This window comes from Armigeres subalbatus, chromosome 2, assembly GCF_024139115.2.
Source record: "Armigeres subalbatus isolate Guangzhou_Male chromosome 2, GZ_Asu_2, whole genome shotgun sequence".
Lineage (NCBI taxonomy): Eukaryota > Metazoa > Arthropoda > Insecta > Diptera > Culicidae > Armigeres > Armigeres subalbatus.
The window spans coordinates 328,734,318-328,758,735 of record NC_085140.1 but is presented as its reverse complement, the minus strand read 5'-3'; the positions used below and the strand labels follow the sequence as shown (position 1 = coordinate 328,758,735).

The following is a 24,418-nucleotide window of genomic DNA, read 5'->3' as shown; positions in this document are numbered from 1 at the left end:
GTCCTTACACATATCAGGCTGTGGCACGTGGCCCTTACGTGAACGGTTCAACTTCTCATAGAACTTTCGTGTGTTATTAGCGCGGTACAGTTGCTCCGTTTCTTCACGGTCTCGATCTTCCTGCTGACGCTTTTCCTCCGGAAAATCGAGTTTTGTCTGTTCCGTATCCGTTTATATCGTGCCTCGTTCGCCCTCGTGCGGTGTTGCAGCTATCTCGCCCATGCTGCATTCTTCTCTTCCACTAACTGCTCACATTCGTCGTCATACCAGTCGTTTCTCTGATCCGGGGGCACCGTGCCTAGTGCAGCGGTTGCGGTGCTACCAATGGCGGATCGAATATCTCTCCAGCCATCTTCAAGAGACGCTGCGCCTAGCTGCTCTTCCGTTGGAAGTGACACTTCCAGCTGCTGCGCGTATTCTTGGGCTAGTCTACCATCTTGTAGCCGCCCAATGTTGAGCCGCGGCGTCCGACTTCGACGCGTGTTGTACACCGTCGAGAGTTTTGAGCGCAGGCATACTGCAATGAGGTAGTGGTCGGATTCAATATTCGCACTGCGGTAAGTGCGGACGTTCGTGATGTTGGAGAAGAATTTACCGTCGATTAGAACGTGGTCGATTTGGTTTTCCGTTTCTTGGTTAGGTGATCTCCATGTGGCCTTGTGGATATTTTTGCGGGGAAAGAAGGTGCTTCGGACTACCATTCCGCGGAGGCTGCGAAGTTTATGCATCGTTGGCCGTTGTCATTCGATACGGTGTGCAGACTATCCGGTCCGATGACCGGTCTATACATTTCCTCCCTTCCTACCTGTGCGTTCATGTCACCGATGACGATTTTAACGTCCCGCAGTGGGCATCCATCGTATGTCTGCTCCAGCTGTGCGTAGAACGCTTCTTTCTCGTCGTCGGGTCTCCCTTCGTGTGGGCAGTGCACGTTGATAATGCTATAGTTGAAGAAACGGCCTTTAATCCTCAGCTTGCATCCTTGCGTTGATTGGCTGCCACCCAATCACGCGTTGGCGCATCTTACCCAGCACTATGAAGCCGGTTCCCAGCTCGTTGGTGGTGCCACAGCTTTGGTAGAAGGTAGCCGCTCGATGCCCGCTTTTCCACACTTTCTGTCCTGTCCAGCAAATCTCCTGCAGCGCCACGACGTCGAAGTTGCGGGGATGTAATTCATCGTAGATCATCCTGTCGCAACCTGCGAAACCTAGCGACTTGCAATTCCATGTTCCAAGCTTCCAATCGTGATCCTGTATTCGTCGCCTAGGTCTTTGCCGATTATATCGAGTCGCATTATCTCTTATATTGTTCGTAATGATTGGTTTTCTAGGCGGCTTATTGGGCCTGCACAAACCTCCTGTCTCGTCGGAGGGCCGTCGTGTCAGGGCTGTTTAGCGTCCCACCTAACACCAGGACTTGGGCTTGTGCGCTTTGAGCGGCACACGGTCGCTTTGGTGGGGCCTACTTGCGGATACATGCAGCTTTTTATAGAGGTTTAACAGGGCCCACTGTCAAACCCCACCACATCCTAGGCAAGCCCCACAACTCGCAGATGGCCTGGGGAGGGATCGTCAAGCCCTTGGACATAGTCCCTGCTGCCCACAAGAAGTACTCAACTTAGTTGTAATTCAAGTAGCGCAAAAATACATATATGGGATAAGAAATTATTATATTATTTATTTATTTTTTGCACAATTAATGACATTAATAATTCATTTGTATCAGAACCATACCATCAACTGTTTCACATAACGGTGCAACTATATCCCAACAATTATACCAACTCCCTAGAGGAAAATAATCAACCTCACAAACTATGGTTTTATTATTGTTAACAATTTGGAGCATAACTCAAAATCGACAAAAAAGCAGACGTTACAAATATGCGATCATGGGTAGTATAGTGTATGACCACTAAGCACGAGTCAATCAAGATAACAGAGAACAAGTGTCCTATCTTGAGAAATAAAAGCTGTCATGCCTGAAAAGTACCCATGGTCACCTACTGACTGTCAAAAAGAGCACTCATTGCCTCGTAGTCGAAGTCGTTGGAGCTTATAATGATACAAAAGGCACCCCTACCGCTCTTCACAACCAACATTTTCACGCAAACATTCGATAAAACGATACTAACCGTGGACAGAGACACATATATCCTACTATTATACGGGTGTCATCGGTCGAATGTCCGTCCCTTCCATCCGATAAAAATAGAACTAATCTATAGTTTAGTAGGGGTACCGTAGACTTGAGTACATGCTCTCAAATATTAACATTCAAACTCAAATATAAATCAAAGCTCAGGATAATTTATCCTAGATGTTGATGTGTGTGTTGTAGTTTATAATTGTCTCCCAGTAAAATTATTTGCCCGAATATTTTATTCCATAATTAAATCCAATAAATCATAGTTACAAGAATACCTTTAAAAACTAACTGGTATTATTCAATTTATTCCCACCACTTCATTCGTAAATTGATAGTAACGCGAATTTCTTCAGTAGCATTACAGAGAAAGACTGGAATAAGTGGGCATCAGTTCTATTTTAATCGTCAGGCCCAATCACCCCTTATTTACGGTACTTCCGTTATTATAGCTGTACCTTCATGGACAGGATGCGTAGGTAACATGATTCGGGAAAAGGTGGGGCTGAGAAAAGCAGGAGGCACGCCATTACGTAACTCTTCATGTAAGGCCGTGCAAATGAAACGTTGAAAGTGAAAGCAAGACAAGGTGAAAATCCTTACAGATTATTGCCTGCCATGCCACCGTTGTTGCCGGTTGACTTACCCACTCATACAGTCAGTGCACAGTCAGTGGTAGCACGTGGGTTGTCATCGATTCACCCATTTAGTTGCTATCTTCTGTGCTGCATATTGTAAATAGAAGGTATGACTTGGAGTGTTTACACTAGCTTTCATTCGTTTACAGGATATAAACGGTTTAGCCGTTTATGGAATATCATAGGAAATCATGTTCATGTCCTACGTTATATTAGTTTATTTGTTGATTATGATAATACGAGCTAGCACAATAAAATATATATTGAAAGATATTTTCAATTATCTCCGGTAAAGTAAAAACTGATTCCAGAAACATTGGCGATACAACTTGAAAGCTGATCAATTGTAGTGCCAAATAACAACAGTTCGATCGAGCTGGTTCCTATTTTTTCCAAGGAATAATTTTAATTATAAACATTGCAGAGGCCCTTACGAACAGAACAATGAAGCAATTACGCTAATCGTTTAATATGTTGGCGAGATAAGTCGTAACAGTTGATTCAGTTGCTAATGTTACTCCAAACCGCGTGACCAACATCTAGTTTGCCGCGTTATGTAGAAATTTCTGTTTCGTTTGTATAAGAGCCCTCCTTTCCAAAGGGGGTGGGGCCTCGAACCATCTTAAGAACCTTTCCCGGCCCCAGAAACCTCTGTATACAAATTTTCACGCCGATCGGTTTAGTAGTTTCGGAGTCCATAAGGTTCAGACAGACAGAAATTCATTTCTATAATAGATGTAGATAGAAGATAGATAGGATCTAGTTGGCCAGATGACAACAAACAGTGGTGATTTATTAATCGACGTTTAAATTGCTTTTTATCATCTATTTTATTTTCGGGATCAATCGTGAGTGAAATATTACCTGCAAACTTGACAATGAGATATGAATCATCAATGGTCGATTTTATATCCAGTGCCACTCAAGGCTTGGATTCTAACGTGGCTCAATTCAGCATGAGCGCTTACACCAAAATCGATCCAATTTTTCAAACGTTGTTGGATGTACCATTGAAAATCGAGCAATTACAGGAAGTAACGACACTTCCGCAGAGCATCAACACTAAAATACAAACTCTTCGTGGGATGAAATTTGAAATACTTTGCAAAGAAGCCCAGGTCTTCAAGTACGTACGCTTCATAGAAACAGAATTCTGAAGAGCACATGTTACCCGTAAGTGTATTTGAAGGTTTCAGTAGAGAATCCAGGTAACATTTTCTTATTTTTTTCTAGACAAATACATTTGTTGTGTCTGTCAAGCTGAAATAATGAATTTATTGTCCCAGAAAAATAGGGGAGTAGGGCATGTGTTATCTTTTATTTTAGATCTTGAATAAAATGAGTTTACTTCGATACAGCTTCAAATGACAACAGCCAATATTGTATGTATTTTCATTTACATAAGTACCCATACTGTGAATTAAGATATGTATTAACAGCTTGTCTCAGGTATTAACCTATTTGTGCTTACCTTACCTGATTGTTTTTTTATTTCTACAAAACCAAGAAGTCGATGCACCATGCGTCTCCATATATTGTGTGTTCTTATGATTATAGCACAGAGGTTATAGCACAGAGAACAGACATACAAGTCCGTTCTCAATCGTGTGTAAGGAATTCAACGGACGTTTTGAAACGCAACACAAGTGGCAATCTCGTGGAGGCGCTGGCATCGCATAATTTCTCTCATCAAGAAGCTGTCCAAATTTTAAGCCTCACCAGTCACCACCCACCTTAGACATAAACAACAGATCCTCCTCCTCACTCTGTTTTCAATTCCATATGTGATGTTTCTTTCTCACTCTAACGCAAGCGATTTCTCTGCCATCATGGAGCGCATGGTTTGTTTTGTGATGAGGGAAGATCCATTAATTACGTAACGCCAAAACGATAATGTATAACACCTTCTCTCTCCTATGTTACACTTTTCATATGAATTATCTAGATTTTTTGTATAGATTTTCACACTTCAGGCTACCCCTCTAAGCGTAATGAAATTTATAAATGTTCCCTAAGATGTTTCGTTTGTGAACAGCAGCTACCGTCTTTGTTTGTATTTTCATTATTGTTAATTCTTTTGAATCTTTACCATCCTTTCCATTAGGCCACAGTCATCGTAACAGCCAGCTGCAAAGCACTAAAAGGATGAAAAGGCCATAATTTGTGCTCAAATACATTCAGTTTATTCAATTCAGGTTGTGTATAAGAATATAACTAGCATTTCCGGCAGTTAATAATTATTTGGAACACTATCTCTCTTCGACAGTAGTTACCAATTTTAACTAATCGCAATCTGAAAATAGTATTATTTATGAGCATTTATTTATTAAACAATATGAGAAGTGGCATTAGTAGCAGAAACTTTACTTGGCAATTGAATCAGGTTGTTTGAAGGTACGAAAATGCGTTTTGTAGAATTTGTTTTTTCACCTTGTTGGTTCCATAGTGCATGCAAAATAAACATCGGCAGTTGTCATGTGCTGGAAGAAGCGGCAAGTTTGGTATCATTTTGGCGCGCAATGTTTGTTTGATGAAATATGACAGCTAGTACGCATGACGCCATGAATGACACCTAGCGCCACCAAACGACGTAAGTATTGCCAGTGGAAATTTGCCACAGTTATCAGGTATCAGGTATCAGAACGTCGGCTCCAGGGGCATGTTCACCTCATTTTGGGAGCTTTGTGCCATCGCTTTTACAGCCTTTTTCATCACACACCTGTCGGAAAAGGAAGTGAACAAAAAGGAAAGGAATGTGGATGGGAGAGCAAAGGGAAAGTTTGGAAAAAAGGCCCTTGAAGAGGGCATACAATGCATAAGCGTACAAGAACTTATAGCTTCTTACCACAGCGGATCAAAAAAATACTCTGAAGGCTCAGGTTTCTGAAGTCAATTTCACTAAGTAATTGTTTACCAAATATTTGGAAGCGCAATTGTGCATAGACTGGGCAGTTGCATATTAGATGATAAGAAGTTCCATAATCGGATTCACAACTATCACAAACAGATGATTCAACGCGTTGAATATTTGCCATGTGATAGTTCAGTCGGCAGTGACCTGTCAAGGCCTTGACTAAGACACTGCAATTCTGTTTAGACAGATTAGCTAAATAGCTTGCTACTACCGGAGATGGCTCCCGGATGTACAATTTTGTTTGATGACATGAATCCAGACTACTCCAATGCCATTTGTGCTGAGTGACAGCCCAAGAGTTGATCAAAAGCTTCACCCAACACTTGGATATTGGAATAGCTGGCTCAGGACCAATAAAGTCATGCGATGCTCCATTACGAGCTAACTCATCAGCCAATTCGTTTCCAGCTATTGAAGAATGGCCAGGTACCCATATAAGGTATAAAGTATTTACTGAATTCAGTTCCTCAATTTGAGTTCGACATGCGATTACTAACTTCGACCTTGAGTTGGCCGAGGCGAGAGCTTTAATAGCTGCTTGGCTATCTGAGCAGAAGTATATAACTTTGCCCATAATGCGTTGCTGCAGTGCAGATTGCACTCCACACATGATGGCAAATATTTCCGCTTGAAAGACAGTGCAGTGTGTTCCCAGTGAGTGTGACTGTTCCAATCTCAGCTCACGCGAATAGACGCCTGCACCTGCTCTACCTTCGAGGAGGGAGCCGTCAGTGTAACAAACAATGCTGTCCGACATACTTCTCCAAATAGCCAGATGTCCACTCATCCCGCGTGGGGATTTGTGTCGAAAATGTCCTATAAGGACTTGTGTGAGATCACTTGGAGCAAGGAAAATTTTGTCCCAATTAACCATAAGCGGTAACAACGAAGTGTGTGTAGAACTGCAGTTTACAGGATTCTCTTCCATAAAACCGAGTACCCATAGTCGGTAAGTACAAGAAAATGCTTCTTGTTTGAGATGTATGTGTAGTGGGGCCACGTCGAAGAGAACTTCGAGAGCAGCCGTGGGAGTTGAAGAGAACGCACCAGTCATTGCCATTAGGCACATCCTTTGAAGATGGCCTAATTTAGACTGAATTGTCCTCACTTCCCCCTTTTGCCACCACATAAGGCAAAATTGGTCATGCAACTGTTGTGTAAGTCCATTTGATATATTTGGGTTTAAGACCCCATGTGTTACCGAAGGCGCGTCGGCATTGGCCGAAGGCCATACACGCCTTTTTGATTCTGAACTCAATGTTAGGAGTCCAGGAAAGCTTTGAATCCAAAATTAGACCCACATACTTTACTTGATCAGTTACATTGATTTCAGAACCAAAGAGATGTAATGGACGAATACCATTACGATTACGTTTTTCCGTGAAAAGAACAATAGATGTTTTATTCGGATTGACTGAAAGGCCATATTGGCGACACCAACTTTCAACTACCTGAAGAGCATTTTGCATAAGGTCGTATAAGGTAGTAATGCACAAACCCACTATCAATGTAAGATAGTCGTCGGCAAATCCATAGGTAGGAAAACCGCCATTATTGAGTAACCTCAATAGCGTATCTGCAACGAGATTCCACAAAAGTGGAGATAATACTCCACCTTGAGGGCATCCGCAGACACTTAATTTCCTAATCGCTGCTTGACGTAATGTCGAGTAGAGATGTCGGTTTTTAAGCATCTGGTGAATCCATTTGGTAATAATATTATGTAGCCCATGACAACGTGCGGCTTCCAATATTGCATCGAAAGACACGTTGTCGAAAGCACCTTCAATATCTAAGAAAGCACCCAAGCACGATTGTTTTTGAGCGAATGCTTCTCGATATCGTACACAACCTTGTGTAGAAGAGTCACGGTGGACTTTCCAGATTGGTAAGCATGTTGATTAACATGAAGAGGCATGTTTGCCAAACAGTCATCACGAATGTGATGATCGATAATACGTTCTAAGCATTTCAGAAGAAATGAGGTCAGACTGATGGGTCTAAAACTCTTTGCTTCTTCATACGAAGCACGTCCTCCTTTTGGGATAAACTTTACAGTGACATTCCGCCAGGATATGGGAATATACCCAGTAGCAAAACTGCAAACTAAAAGCTTTTTCAAAACATGTTTGATATGTTCAAAATCTCTCTGAAGAAGAACGGGATAGATCCCATCTTCCCCTGGAGATTTGTAGGGAGCAAAACTATTAAGTGCCCATTGAATCGATTCAGTAGTTATGATTCTACGTGCTTGAGCCCAAGACCCCTTACCAACATGAAAAGACATCAAGATCTTATATCCACACATCTAGGGAAGTGCGTATCAAATAAGTGCTCTAACGATTCTTCATCAGAAGAAGTGTAGTCGCCATTTGGCTTGCGAATTTCGCCAACTTGGAAATCCTTGGATCTCGCAAGAATTTTATTCAATCGACTGGCTTCACTCAAATTGGAAACATTTGCACAAAGGTTTTTCCAGCCGGATCGTTCAGCAGATCGTAGAGCCTTCTTGTAAGCTTTGCGAGCCAACTTAAAAGAATCCGTCCCTGCTGAATGGCGTCTGTTCCAACTCCTTCTGCACTGCTTCCTTAGCTTAGCCAAATCGGAATTCCACCAAGGGGTTCCTCTTGAGGTTTTTACAGAACGTAAAGGACAAGCTTCTTCGAAAGCTTCCACGATGTGCAACGTTGTAGTATCAACTGCATCATCCAAGTCGGTAGGAGTTTCTATAGAAGGTAGATATCCATGAAATTTGGTAGAGAGCAACTCTGTGTAAAGATCCCAGTATGTTGAACGGGGATTTCTAAAACGCAAGGTTTGCGAAGTAACATTCAAATGATTAAAGTAGATGTAGCGATGGTCAAATATCGATTCCTCATCTGACACATGCCAATTCGTCAATTCGTGACTGATTCTATTGGAGCAAAGGGTTATGTCTAACACTTCTGCTCTATTAGATACCATAAAGGTTGGGCGATTGCCTATGTTAAGTAAACCAAGTTCGGTACTACTTAAGTATTCCATCAAGCTGGAGCCTCTCAGATTGATATCCGAGCTACCCCAGATAAGGGTATGCGATAACACAATTTTTCCTGACGAAACGAAACGAAACGAAATTATAAATGCAACTGTTGGATCGGATCGAAACGAAACGAAATTCAAATTTTCTTCCGAAACTGCGAAACGAAACGAAATCCGGGTCCATTTAAGTCGAAATTTTACGAAACGAACCGCGAAATTTTTATTAAATAGTTTTTTGCAATAGTTTTTGCATGCAAAAAAAACGAATAAAAAAAAATCCGCGGAGAAAATATTTTTTTAAATTATGTTTTGAGTCAAGGTCGTAGATTTGTTTCTCTGAAATAGAATGTTGATGCGACAACATCAAAAATTCGGAAAATTATTTGTTTTGGTTTATGAATGCGTCATTTTATCCACGGATCAATCCACTTTGCAATTACGGCACCTTTCTTGGCAGCAACAAAATGATTTCATTAAATTTAAAATTTTTAAAACATGTGTTGGGGAAACCAGCGAGTTCGTTCTATTTTGTTCCAGATTCAAACTATAATAGTTATATAGAAATAGAAATAGAACGAACATTTGAAATGAAACTGAATCACTACTGATTTCATTCTACATAATTGTTACCCAAATGCCATAGGGCTGGCTTAATTTTACAAAAGGACATAGGTAAGTAACAGATCACTTTGGATCTATTCACCATTTTCAAAAGTATGCCTCTCACCATAAACAACGTGAGAATATTCATCGCTTGACATCGCTCAATATTTCCAACAGATTTCATATTGATTAGATCTGTACACCATTTTGAAACGTATTACAGATTCAAAGTGCCACCCCTACATTTCAATTAACATTTCAAATAAAGTCTCCAGGTAAATTTTCGACCAAATTCATGAAGATTTATTGAATCTGTTAAATTTTCCAAAATGGTCTTTTCAACAGATCTAAGCAGTTGATTGCAATACAAAACTCGACTTTATCAAATTTTTTACTAAGATTTGTTGGAAATATTAGTTTTTAAATTTAAAGTGATTTTTTTACGTTTTTTATGATGAGGGGCATTTTTCATCCATCACTTTTTTTATGGAGTAAGCCTTGGAAGATAAACGAAAATCGTGACCGCTAGATGAAAACCTTTTTTTGTTTCATGACTTTTTCACAAATTCTTTGGTGCGGGGGATGGGCTGACTCTAGCAACACTTTCACGCTATCTGCATATAGGCATTAGCTTACAGTGGCTAAACGTCCCGGATTATGTGGAACAGTTTACTTGCCTCGCATTTCCTGGTGCCCCGGAAACGTTCCGAATTCCATGATGAATCTGTAAAGCCGTTATTTCTGCAGCTCAGCAAAATAAAGAACAAATTTCCGTAAAAAATACGGTTATTTGCTGATTTTAGCAATAAAATGAAAGCTAGGCAGAGTCGTAGCGTGGACTTCCAGCGCCCTTGGCGAATTGTTTATTGGGCGCCCCTCTTCTACTAAGAGAAATCAAATACGTAAATTTTACATTTGGAGAACAATTTGAATATCAATACCTAAAAAATGTTTAATGGTTTAAACATACTTCAAATAGCATTCAATATTCAGAGATGTATTGGAAGCAGATACCTGAAAACAAAGAAGGATTGAATAAAATACTCTTAAATTATTTGAAATTTTGTTTGTTGTTTGACGAACTTATAGCGGTTAAATGGGCCTACAACTTTGTCTAACGAGACTTTGCTGTAAATATGTAATCTGGGGCGTGGGAGGCAAAATGTCATTCAAATGACATTATGTCAAATGACACGTGACATTTTGGAGAGTTTTCACTCTCCAGCCTTTGATGTTATACTTAGAGCAATGTACCCTTGGACAAAATATAACCCTACTCAAGCGTTATGAGTACATTCAAAATTATGGAAGAAATTTTGCTTCTAAAGAAAGTTATGAGCAAATTAGTCAAATGACATGCAGATGACATTTTACAAGCCTGGTCTAAACTTAAACCAACACATATAACATGTGGATGTGAAATAATGAAAAAATATTCTTTGTTTGCTCTATAGATTACTAGATCTCTGCTATATACCCACCCATGGATCTTTGGACCAACCCATACTCGGTTTGATAATTACAAGACCTATAAGTAATGAAACTGATTTATTTATTATAGAGTAAACATTGATTTTGGCGCCCCCCTGAACGCTGGCGCCCTTGGCGAGCGTCAACCTGGCCAATCACAAGCTACGGCGCTGAAGCTAGGACATTATATAACAATTCAATTGAGACTGCCTTGTTACTTTTCAGTCGGTAGTTCTGAAAAGGTGATCGCCAGTGTAACCTAATTAATTTGACACAGATCTCCCAAATACAGGTCGGGCTCGATTATCCGGATTATCGATTTTATTTTCACTCCGGATAATCGAATCACCATAAAAAATTAAATCTGCAATTAAAAAACCTATGTTTTATTTTACTTGCAGCGGTGTAGTCAAAAGTCATTTAGAAAAAAAAACCTGCTGTGACTTTCTGGTGTATTATGGAAAAATAGTATTTTTGCCATAACTTTTGAGTCCATAGTCCGATCCTGCCTACTTTCAATATGAAATAAGACAGGATTTCCATTTGAATGCAACTTGTTGGTTGAGAATACGTGCAAAAAAATGGCTGGACTATTTACGCGCTTTTTGTACAAAAAATAGTATTTTGGCCATTACTCATTTTATGCCAACAACTCGAACGCAGACCTTTTCGATTATTGCTAAATATTAATTGTTAAAAGCAGCAGCACGTCCAAACTAACAACAAACTGCCCTACGGTAAACGCACCGTACCGGCACGATTGTGACAGAAAATCGGTACGATTTTGAAACAATTGAATAATCTGGATTTGAAGTATCTAGAAAATGTGAGAAAATTATAGATTTCCATAATGTACGGAATCAAAAATATCTGAAGGTAGAAGCTTAGGTCATGACAATGATCTCAATCGGAAAGATATGAATCAGTTCCAGAATCCGAAATAAATGAGATACCAGAGAATGTCTCAAATCTGAAGCATTCTTAAATCTGCAAATAACTAACAATCTACTAAATCAGGAAAACTTCTGAAACGTCACCATTTCCATTTCATTGCTTTCAAACAGTGATTGTTCAAACTGAATACTTCCAAAAGACAACGGAAAACGGACAATACCAGTCCAGTGTGGATTATTTCGCTTATCGAAGAGTTTCTACAACTAAAAGAGCAGAAATCTTTTTTTTTTTTTTTATTAGCTTTATTAAGGAGACTTGCAGCCCCAGGCTGGCTCGCCTCCGATAGCAGAAATCGAACAAGCGCCTCATAATACATTACATATTTCATACACAAATCAGTTAATTTAAATAAAAATATAGCATACCAAAACGATGAGATCTACAAATTATTTTACTTCACTGAACAATATTATTTAAATTAACAAATTGAAAGCTAAATGCGTTTCTGTTGAAGATACAGAATTGTATTACGTAGTGAGATTTAGTGAAAGAATTTATATGTATAAAATATTGAGTAGAATTTGAATGGTTTTATTCAGCGGCGCAGCCGATTTTTTTTATTTTATGGAAATTGGAATTATTAAAAATTAATTTCGAAATTCCGCGAAATTCCGTTTAATTTCGTAAAAAGAATGATTTTTTAGTCGAAATTTTTGAAATTTAACGATACGGAACGAAATCAGAAAAACAGATTTCGCCATACTCAAATTCCGCGGAATTCCGCGAAATTTCGTTTCGAATGCCCTAAAACGATTTTTTTCGAAATACCGCATATGCTTAACCCCAGATGATGTGATGAGCATTAGCATCACTGCCGACAATTAGCGGAAGGCCTTTTGAAGTGCAATATATGACAACTCGTTTGAAAGCATCCGTAGGGGATGGTTCATCATGTGGTAAATAAACCGAACAATAGACGTATTTCCTGACGGGGGTTCCGCCAGTGGCATCAATTGTGACAGCACATACATCTCTGGTTGTTAGTTCAGAGATAAGTGTAGCAACAATAGCATTGTTAACAAGCACACATGCACGCGGCATTGATCGAGAGTTTGCCATTTCTTTACTGAAAGCAGCAAAAATCGGGTAGATGCTACCCTTGCGAAAATAGGGTTCCTGCACCAAAGCCACTTGGGGGCTAATACGATGATACATTTATGCCCAGGGAAGTCGAGACGATTTCCAATCCGAAAATTGCCTAGACCGGCACCGGGAATCGAACCAAGCCACCCTCAGCATGGTCTTCCTTTGTAGCTGCGCATCTTACCGCACGGCTGAGGAGGGCCCCGTGAGTCCTTGTTTTCATGGAAAATACTCATGTGAACATAAACACATCAAATTGTCGGAATAAAGGCTCCTCCAGACCTAAGCGATTTCATCGCCGTGACGGCGACATTCAGTCGCCGGTATTCTATCGTTAAGTCTGCTTCCATTTAGGTTTCCATACCAAAGGCGACAAAATCGCAGTCGCCAAGCGATAGAATCGCGTCGTGATTGTCGCATCGCGTGTGTTTAGGGGAATCTTAACTTGTTGTTCTACAATATACATTATATGAATAGTAAAGTTGCACTAACGTATTCGAGGATTCACAAGCGTTGGATATCTGCTGTTGTGTGACCACAAACGCGAGGTTGTCGAGACTTCCACATAAAGCTAAAAACTCATAAGGGGCCGTACACATATTACGTAAGCACTTATAGAGGGAGGGGGCCTGTCTTTTTCTTACGCACCATACAAATTAAAAATCATTTGTACGAAAAAAATCATACATGAGGGGAGGGAGAGTCGAAAAACCCAAAAAATGCTTACGTAATATACGAATTTTCTTTTATTTTGTCCGTTCGGCACAAGAAATTTGGAGGTAGCATAGAAAGGAACAAGAATTTATTTATTGTCCTTGATTCCTGCACATGGTTTTTGATTCTAGCAAAGATTACTTCTATGTTTTTCATTCTTCCTTTTTTCTCCCTTCTTTCTTCTCTATTCTTTGTTCACCTTCTTTCTTTTAGCTTCTTTCTTGTTCTTTTTTCTTTCCTCGTCGTTCCGTCTTCCTTGTTCCTTCTTATATTATTCTTTTTCCTGTTTTTCTCCCTTCTTCCTTTGTTTTCATTTCTTTTATCTTCTCCCGTCTTTCTTCTTCCTTCTTTCTCGTTCCTTCTTCCTTTTCTTCCTTCCTTCTTCGTTATTCTTTTTTTCTTTAATCATTCTTCCTTTTTTCTTCTTCCTTCTTCTTTCATTGTTCTTCCTTTATTCCTCTTCATTCTTCTATCGTTCTTTCTTCTTTCATTTTTCTTCTTCTTTCTTCTTCCTTTTTTCATCCTTTTTTCTTCTTTCTTCTCCCTTGTTTTTTGTTCCTTCATCTTTCTTCTCTCGTGTTTTTTGTTCCTTTATCTTTCTTTTTTATTTCTTCTTTCTTCTTGTTTTCTTCTACTGTCTTTATTCTTTCTTCTTCCTTTTTTTCCTTTTTCTTTATTCTTCCTTAATTCCATTTTCTTAATTTACCCTTTTCCTTCGTCCTACTACCTTCTTCCTTCTTGTTTCAACCTACCTCATTCCTCTATTTTCCTTCTTCCTTGTTCCGTCTTCCAACTACCTTCTTTGTTATTTCTTCCTCCTTCTGTCCTTTCTTCCTTCTGTTTTTCTTATTCCTTCTTCCAACTTTTTTCTTCCTTCTTCCATCTTCCTTTTTCTTTCCTCTATCTTATTTAATCTTTCTTCCATCTTTCTTCCACCTTTTTCCTACTTTCTTCTATCTTCCATCTTTCTTCTTTAATCTTCCGTTTTCTTTCTTTCTTGTTTCTGTTATCTTTTTTCTTCCTTGTTTCTTGTTCTTTATTTTCACTTTATTTTTCATTTTCATTTCGCTTTTCTTTTTCTTTATTTTTTATTCTTTATTATTGTTTTTTATATCTTTATTAGAGAGACTTTCAGCCCAAGGCTGGCTCGTCTCGTAAAATATTCTGAGTATTCTGAGCCTTTCGCAGGACACCTGGATTTTCCTAATGATTGCATAATCGTCAAAAAATTCAAAAACATACCAAACGTTAATCATTGTCGGCAATATTTCACTCCTCTCCATATTTTCTGTTCATGCCTCATCAGCTAAGCAAGTTCTTCGAGTTAATTGTCAGTATACCAAAACAGACTATCGCTGAAGTACAGCGTCCTGATTAGATTCCAATTTTGATATGCATATCTTCCTGCCAAACAGGTGAATTGAATAAAATTTACCTTCGGATTTCTTTTCCATTATGAATTGTTTTCACTGACTAGAGGACAGCGGGTTGAATTCTGACCATTTTGGGTTCTGCTCTCACATCAAGCAAGAATAATCATCCTGACTGGGGTTTAATCACCGTGGACACTTATTTGTTGTTTTTATTGGCTTTTTTCGAGATGCCACCGAAAAAAAAATCCAATTAAATAAAACAACAAATAAGAATAATCATCTCCGGAGAGCAGCACAACAAGCACAATACAGTTCACGACTACAACACCAACGGATTGACTGGTTTTCAATCAAAGGATGGATTCCTCCTGATTTTAAAGGCGTCCGTTTGAATATGGAGCTGGGATTTTTTTAGAATCCTATCTAGTCGAACCCTGGGTATGGAATTTGTGTTGTGATCCACACATGGACCATTGTGGCCAACGGATGGTCCCTTTCAAGATCCGGAATCTCCGTGAAAATGATCTTAGAACTACACAGGATTTTGTTTTAACACGATTCTTTTCGCACGTATTTCACTCTCTAAGGTTGACAACGGTAAAATTCACGAATTGACCATTTTACGGATGTTCCGGATTGTTCCGGCGGCTACAACGAACGGTCCGTGTGTGGCCACGACATCAATTCCACACTCAAAGGTCGTCAAGAAATGGTTATAAAAAGCTCCGACCCTCTACTATAGATTAACGAATTGTCTATTTTCCGGATTTCCCATAAGACCTTAGTGGTCTGTATGACATTAGCAATTTTCCACTCTGGGTTCTTTACAACAAATTGTTCTAAGAAGACCGCCGGGATTCATGATGAAATTTCAAATTGATGAATATAAATAAAAAATACAAAAATAAATAAAAATACACACATACACTTACACCCATAAGTATAGTAATGGACATACAGAAAATCAAATCGGCTACATCTTCATCAGCTGAAAATAGAGAAGGAATTTTTTTAATGTCCGGAATAAATGCAGCGCTGACCGTTGAACTTCTGGAACTTTTTATAAATATTTTTTTTTATCACAAAATAAATTGGAAATTTTAAAATAATAATATTGTACAATTATACGAAACATTTATTGTAGAAAACGTCTTTATGAGAAACGTTCATATGCAATGAACATCACGCCCTCATACCACCCTATCAGCTATCCATCTGTCGAACGCAGTGCAAACAATAATGATGAAAGCTCCACTATGACGACAACAAAGTGTGTAGATCATCGCAGCGGCAAAAAAAGAGTGGGTCAACCAGCGCTCTGTCGGTTTATAACCCACCATCAGGTGTTTTTTCTGCACATATATTGGGTGCTACACCTAGATGCCAGAATTCTTTGGGCAAACAATGACGTGGACCGTTCGATGCTCCACTCTCGCTTCACTGCATGAGCGACCACACGGTGTCGGTCCCCGATGTGACGACCAACGACACAAATCGCGCTCGCAGAATCATATTCCGAGCTGGGATTGTCGCCCTCGTCGCTGCTGATAGGCCACCAACAGTAATTTAGTGGGGCTACGTGATTTGTTCGCAAATATTATTTAAGCCTTCGGCTCAGTCTGAGTCTAGATTTAATGCAGCGAAATATGGTAGGTACTGGCTGTTTGTTTTGGTGATACAGAGAAATGTGCCGCCTGGTTGTGATATAGGCAGTTATACAGTCTTTTGGCAGTCCATCTAATTGTATTTAGTAATATGCAAGCTAATTTGATGATGACGTCTGGGTCAAATGATTTTTTTAGGCAATATACGAACTACCATGCCATACCCAGTGTAGTGCTCTACTGCAGGTTTGGTTACTCTAATGGGAAGGGTAGCTGTACTGTATGGCAACGAAGACAGTAAACTCTTCCTTTCTTGGTGTGTTCTCTAACTCGATATAAATCCTGGGTACTCTCTGATCTGATCGGTTTCTTCAAACTAAATTTAAAAATGTATCTAGACGTCTTTTCTTAGTCTTTATTCCTTAGGTAGAGTTCACTGTAGTTAATAAGTTAGGGTTGCAAAACAAGAAAAACAGTTGAGAAAAAATAATGGAAGTTTAATTAGTTAAATTAGTGACCCGGCCAATTGAAAGCCACTTCTTAGTAGTTTTTTTTTTTTAAAGTGATCTAGTCTGACTTTTTAAAAGGGCCACACTTTTTGAACCATTTTTTAAATCGTCTATAATAAAAAATAAGAATGTGACTGTCATAAAATTGGCCAAATTTTTACTAAAGACATTGTAAAAATTCCAAATAACGTACACAGATAAAAATATGTTGTGGTTTTAAATGTATTTTCATGTAAATACCCGCAATATTCAATTGATCATACTGTTATTTTAAATTGAAATAAACTTAAACGGTGTTTTCTAGTAAAATTCAATCAAATTTAATTGAATAGTGAATGTTAATTCGTTTGAAGGGTTCAGCTGCAATTTTACACGTCATTGAATATTCAAATCTATTTGCTGAAAGAAGCCGATATAAGTTATAAGTCTATCCTGAAAACATGATTTTTTATTTTGATAAAATTTTGTGTTTTTAATTTCCGTGTTTTTTTTTTAAGTTTATCATTTAATTTTGTCTCAATATTTTTTTTAGCATTACGTTTGAGAATAAACCCTATACAAAATCTGGTATATGCGTTGCGTTGCGTTGCGTTGCGTTGTAACGGAGTATTTCGTAGATTGCATACTGATAGTTGTCATGTATATTCTTTACCTTTCTTACCCCAATTGCTTATGGACCCTATACAATATCCGGTATCATGTATCAGTACGTCAGCTCGCCCGGCGCGTTCCTCTAAATGGGAGATTTGTGCCTCACCTTTCATCGCCTTTATCATCATTTACCCGACGAAAAATGGGATGAAATGGGAGAGGCTATAGGGATGGGAATGGGAAAGGGAAATATAGAGAAAGATTAGAGAAGACTCATGTTCCCCCTCAAAAATACGAAAGTTTTAGTAGGCATTCTAAGCACTATCCGTCTTCATTTAACAGAAACATTCTGCGGTAATGTTATTACGAGCAGAGTGTGGTGACAACGACGATGGAGCTCGTTGTTTGAGATCCAGTTGTGAGGCCACCAGGCCCGAATTATATACCGCAGGCATCTGTTAATGAACACCTGCACCCTATAGGGGTTCATGATTTTCTAACGCATTGAGAACAAATTTTTAAAATGGGTCCGGGGCAAAACGCTTGAATGGTGGTGTAAAATGACTCAATTGCATGTAAAATAATGGTGAACGCATGGTTGTTTGTTTTGTCTTAGTGGATTGAACGACAATCTTACGGGTGAGGTGAATAATTCGCAAAACGTTGAATTTAAGTGAAAATGAAAAGATAGCGCTCATTTTTCCTGTTGCATTTTAATAATGAATAACTAATAATGAATTGTAATGGTAATATTCGGTAATGGTAAATGTCCTACAAAAGATTTTATGAGTGAGGCCATTTTGCCCCGTGGATGCGTTATGCACTGTTCTCCCCTCTATATTGCGAGTGATCATGCCGGTATTCAATAGTAGTTTTGTTTTATGTTGAGTGCGTTTCCTCGATATTGTTGTTAGAACGTTGTTGGTTGCATTCGTTTTTTTCTAATGAACATAGGAAATAATGCAAGGGCGTTGTTTCAAACAAAATGTATTGTTATGCAGTTTTTGGATTATAAAGGTTTAATGCATTCATGATGAATTTCAATCAACTCGAATGCACTAGAAGACTACTCTACATTTTTGACGTTTGCATCACGGGAAACGCTGCAGAATATTACCTAGTTGACCGATCCATTTCAATCTAACAGACAATAAAATAGAACCCATTAGTGTAAGAAGGTATAATATGCCCCTCCCCCCTAAGGCAATACTTAAATGACTGACTTTTCAACGAAATTTATGCAAACTTGGATTTATTTGGTAGTTAAAAAGTCGCCAATGCATTGCCTGTGAGTAGTCATATGAAAATATTACCGAGAACACGTGATAAAGCTTTTTTGAAAAGTCATGAAAAAACAGATTTCAACAAGTGCCTGGGCAAAACACCCCACATTAACCAAAGACATTTTATACTCCTTTATTAGTTTTTTTGCTATCCAATAATAAAGAGGTTACAAACTCCTATGTTCTTGTCATTAAAAAATCAGCATAACTTCATTTAAGCAGGTTTGAATTACATTTTGTTGGTTTCCATATAATTAGGAAGCAACTGCTTCTGAGTTCGTTACACTGTGACGCTTTGAAACGCCAGTGAAATCCTTCGATGATTTGCTTCGGAATCCCTCGAAGATTTGCTTTGGAATCCTTTAACGATCCCTGCAACATCCCTGAAGGATTCCTTTCGAAATCGTTGGAGGATTCTTTTCGGAATACCTGGATAATTAATTCGGAGTCCCTCTACGATTTGCTTCGGAATCCTTTGTCGATTTGCTTCTATATCCCTGGAACATTGCCTACGAAATCCCTAGAACATTCACGTAGGAGTTCCTGGCGGATTTTCGACGGAATCTCTGAAACATTCCTGTCTGAACTCATGGAACATTCCCATCGAAATTCCTGGAGTATTCCCGTCGGAATTCCTTGAGGATGGAGGATCCCTAGAAGATTATCATTGGAATCCCTAGAACCATCCCATCGGAATCTCTGAAATTTTCCCGTTGGAATTCCTAAAACATTCCCGTCGGAATGGAGGAATCCAGGATCCCCTGGAGGATTCCCATCGACATCCCGGGAGGATCTGGAATTCCTGGAACATTCCCTTTGGTCTCCCTGGAATATTTCCTTCAAAATCCCTGGAGGTTCCCTTCGGTATGCTTGGAGGATTCCCGTCGGAGTCCCTGGAGGAATGTTGCATTATTATTATTTTATCAATAGAGATAGATAGAATATTTATGAAATATGCAAAAATATCCACTGCCTACCGGTGGGAACCTTTCAGCGTGCGGGGCAAACCCGAGCGCTACTACACTGAGGTCACCTTTTACGCGGATACATTTAACCAATTTCTCGGTTGCCCTAAATTACCCCAACTTTGTAAATACCACCAGATATTTTTTGGAATTTTTGGTGGATTTTTTGCAATGTTTCATCAAGTATGTCTAAAAGCATGAAACAAGCAAAAACAAACCGCATAAAAGCGACCCACTATAGACGTAATAGCCATACACTATCAATTTGAGTCGTTGTAGCAATCATCGGCTGCACACTTAAATTGATAATTTCAGCTCGGTATTTTTTTATCCTGTAAAAACTAATTTATACTGGAAGCTCGGTTAATAGTTGAAAAATTACTGACAACTGTAATATTGTTCACCGAACCCTCTGTAAAATGAAATGTCAAAAATGTCAACAACCGAGCTTCTCGGTTTTTATAGATATTTTTATATTTTTACCGTGTGCAGTAATCAATTTTACCAACGTCGTTAAAATTTAAACTGAGTTCTCAGTTAGCAGTCATCTTTCGTGATACTTTAGAAAGCGCCATTTTTCAAACATCTCCTCGTGTTCCAAAGGAAAGGAGGGCGAGCAAAAATACTAGATAGTTTTTTCTGTTTTTAATCGAAAGAATTTTCAGCCCTAGGATGGCTCACCTCTTAACAATACTAGATACGAATGATTATAAATAATAAACGTTTTGTGTGGTAAGTAATACGATTAGGCAGTAACTTCAAATCATAGATTTTCACGAGATTTGCCTTTCTCGTACAACAAAGTTGTACCAGAAGGCTTTCATTTCACTCCCAAAACGTACTTTTTATAGAAGCTTCGGAGACCCATAGTGTTATATACCATTCGACTCAGCTCGACGAGCTGAACAAATGTCCGTCTGTCCGTGTGTATGTATGTGTGTATGTGTGTGTATGTGTGTGCACAAAAGCTAAGAAAAACATTAGACAACTTTTCATATAGTAATCTTTAACCGATTTCCTCGCAACAAGTTTCATTCGACAGGGGGCAAAGGCTAGTTGATCACTATTGAATTTTAAAACGATCAACCGTTGCGTTTGAAAGTTATAAAGAAAATGGTACATCGAACCATATTCACCATATAAGGTTGGTGTCTTGGCTAAATGCGAGAAAGGCAGTATCACTACTCGGTGAATTAAGTTGGGTTTTAATTATATTTTCAGCAGTGGCTAAATTTTCCCCGATGTTGCATTTAACACTTAGGAAGGGCGTTACGCCCCGCCGAACTTCCAGTTTTTCACCTAGATCGGAGTTTGTTTTCAAAGAACCGGGATTTGCGGAACGTGCATATACGTACAACGGACAACGTTTATGAACAAAACAGTATGTGCATGTGCACCGCTAAAAAAGTACGGAAAAACTGTAAAAAGAAGGTGAACGGTGACAGGTGAACGAGCATGTGAATAACCGAAATGTTTGGTATTGTTTTACCGATTGCTCAGTTGATTTCACAGAACATTTCGGTAAATTTTGACATTTCATCGAATAAAATACAGTACCGAGGAATCGGTTATCGATGTGGTTTACCGAGCTGACTACCGAGAGCTCAGCTGTTGAGAATTCGGTAAACTGATAACCGAGCACGGCAAAAAAAAATTAAGTGTGAAGATCGACATAGGCGCACGGATCAAGAAGACAACGGCTGCTTTTGCGATTTAAAGAAATATCTGGAAAAACAGGCAGATAAGTGAACGCACCAAAATACGAATTTTCAACTCTAACGTGGAATCTGTGCTGTTATACGCTAGCGAAACATGGTGTGTATCGGTGGAGAACACTCAACGGCTGCACCCAAAACAATTCTGTGTGACATTCTTCGTATTAAGCATTTTGTATCAAATCTCGCATTCAAACCGATCAGATGATATCATACTTGTTAATACAGCTCATTGTATTAAGTCGGTTTATTTGGTTTCAATCAATACATCCAAACGAATCTCGTTGGCTCCTCCTAGAACAAGTATATGAATTCCGTACAGCAGTATAACTTTAACCCACACAATCTTCCCGATTCCATTTAACTTGCTATCGGAAAAGGACGCAAATATGCATGGTGCTTATTCCTCTCGTATCACTCATTGCTATCCCTGTTACCCTTCCACTTGTCACATCCGCATAGCATGAAACGTGGATTATGATTGCCTTTGGTCGCGTCGTTCCTCATCTGGTAAATAGTCCAAATGGTTAGCGCGTCAGTCTAGATGTGCTAAGGGTGGAGGGTTCGGGTTCAATTCCCGTCTTTGACTGAATTTTTTTGTATGGTTGCTGAGGTTGTCGAAGTATACAACATTTCACTTCTCGATGGGGGAGTGTAAAATTAGATTCAATGTTAGATACTAACACATAACCAGTTTTTATTTTCTCGTGACCGGAGACCTAATACAAGGGCCTGCCGTTTACTTAATACAATCTGTGCATATGTCGCAAATTATGGCAAAGTGTACACGAAACTAATGCGAGATTGCAATAAAATGTTGCAATCTCTGGTTGGGTGTAGTTGTTTCGAATAGGAACATTGTGAAATATAGCTAGTTTTGTTATTTTTTCATCTACACTTTGAAATGGTTCGATACTCTTGTTTATATTGGTGAAAACATCGAAATGGCTTAATGAGTGCATTTTGGACTGTTTTCCCCTACAGGTGCCATATATTCTACTAGGAATGGTAAGGCTATTTCTGTATAGATAAATCTATTGCCTTGTGCCTAAAGCAATAATAATTGTAATAATATAAATCGATATACAATATAAAATTGAAATTGAGAGTAATACACATAGGATACAAACAATTATTCACTAACTAAAATTTTGTCGTTAATTTGGTTCCGTACGTCATTGAGGGTGTCCGCAAAGCAGGACTTGGCACGACATGACCTCGATGTTTATACCTGGCCGCAAACCAAACGACAGGAAGGAAAGTTTGATTTTAATTTTTGATACTTAATGAGCTGAGGCATTACTGTCCCATACGCTTTTCAGCTTCTGTCAGTGATGAACTTAATCAACAATCAAAAAATCACATTCAGTTAGACAAATTTACTCTAATTTTCATCGTTCATTCAATGCACGATGGGCCATGCCGGGAAATTAGAAGGAAAAAAATATTTTCACCTTGAACCTATTTTAGGAACAAAGTGTCAAAGCTTATTATTAAGATTTATTTTGAAGTTTGTTGCAATATATTTTGAGATAAAATTTTTAACTTCTATATTTTTGATCTTAGCATTGTACGATGCTATAGAAAGTTATTCCTCTTTTGATTTTGAGGCACTTTGCTGAAGAAACCATTGTTGTACGCCGTGTGTATCATTAGTTATGATAATTTCAAAAAATAATATTAAGGTGACCATAAAAAATCAAAATTTTGATTGTAATTTTTTAGTTTTGGTTTTTAACGAAGTGACGTCTTCTACAAAGTTTTAGAGCATAAAAAATGCACATAATCGAGTAAATCGAGTAGATTGCAGAGATATCACTGGTTTTCTTGAAAAAATCCGCCATTTTGAAATGCCTGTATTATATAATAGGGGAAAAGGGGAATCCATTTCTCCAATCCATTATCCAGAACTAAGGATTGCTCTGTATATTTTGGAATTGGGGAACATGAGTTTTTTTCATCATTTTGAAAAATGGCTTTTTGTATGAGGAAATCCAAATCATCAGTTCTAGGAGTGTTGTTCCTGCGTGGTTTATCGTGCAATGGTAGGAATAATTATTGAGCGTATTAGGAAAAATTTGACACCCAACATTGACCGATTTCATCACCGAGGAAATTTTGAAAATCGGTCTTACACTTAAACCTAATTTCAGCTTGTGTTTACCTTTAAGATATGGTAAATGTTGTTTTTCATTGCTCGTTCATAATATTATCGTCATCATAAATCTGTAATTGATTTTTATCTGTTTGATAAAAGTATCTGCATTGTATTTCTCGTCTTTGGCCACAGACGAAAAACTTTTTTCACGAGTTAGTAATAACGCCGAACAGTTTTCAAACTGTTTTTTTTTTCATTTCTCTCGTCCTTCTAATGAGAAGCAAAAACATCAGGGACCAGATTATGGTTTCTTTTCTGACTGGGTTTCATTCCAATGGTTCGGCCGTAGATATTGTGATGTTGAGGCAGCAGCTGTAGCATATTTTATCAGCCTTTTTATGACCACCTTGGGTTTAAGGCTTTGAAAACTTTTTGCATGCTGTGAAGTATCCTCTGGCTTTGTATGCCAACTGGAGCCTTGATCTTCCTCAATTTTGTACTTTATGATAATTTATAACAGAATTTATAACCAAAATTTGGATCCAGTTGCCTTCAAGCTTCATTCAAGATCACATACGAATTTTATATTTCAACATAGAACAACATCTAAACATATTTGCTGGATAAGGAAAGAATAATTTATGCTAACGCTAAGCAATAACCCCAGTACCCAAAGCAGATGTTTGTATCAGCGTGTTTTCCAATCCAAAATCATGAAAATGATTCCAAGCACGTAGC

At 38.6% G+C, this 24,418-nt stretch overlaps 1 protein-coding gene across 4 annotated transcripts in view; it reads right to left on the bottom strand.

Annotated features, from left to right (window-relative positions):
- LOC134212731 (kelch-like protein 17) overlaps positions 1-24,418 on the bottom strand; it is a 123,937-nt gene that overhangs the window by 63,896 nt on the left and 35,623 nt on the right. The gene's annotated exons all lie outside the window — the stretch shown is intronic.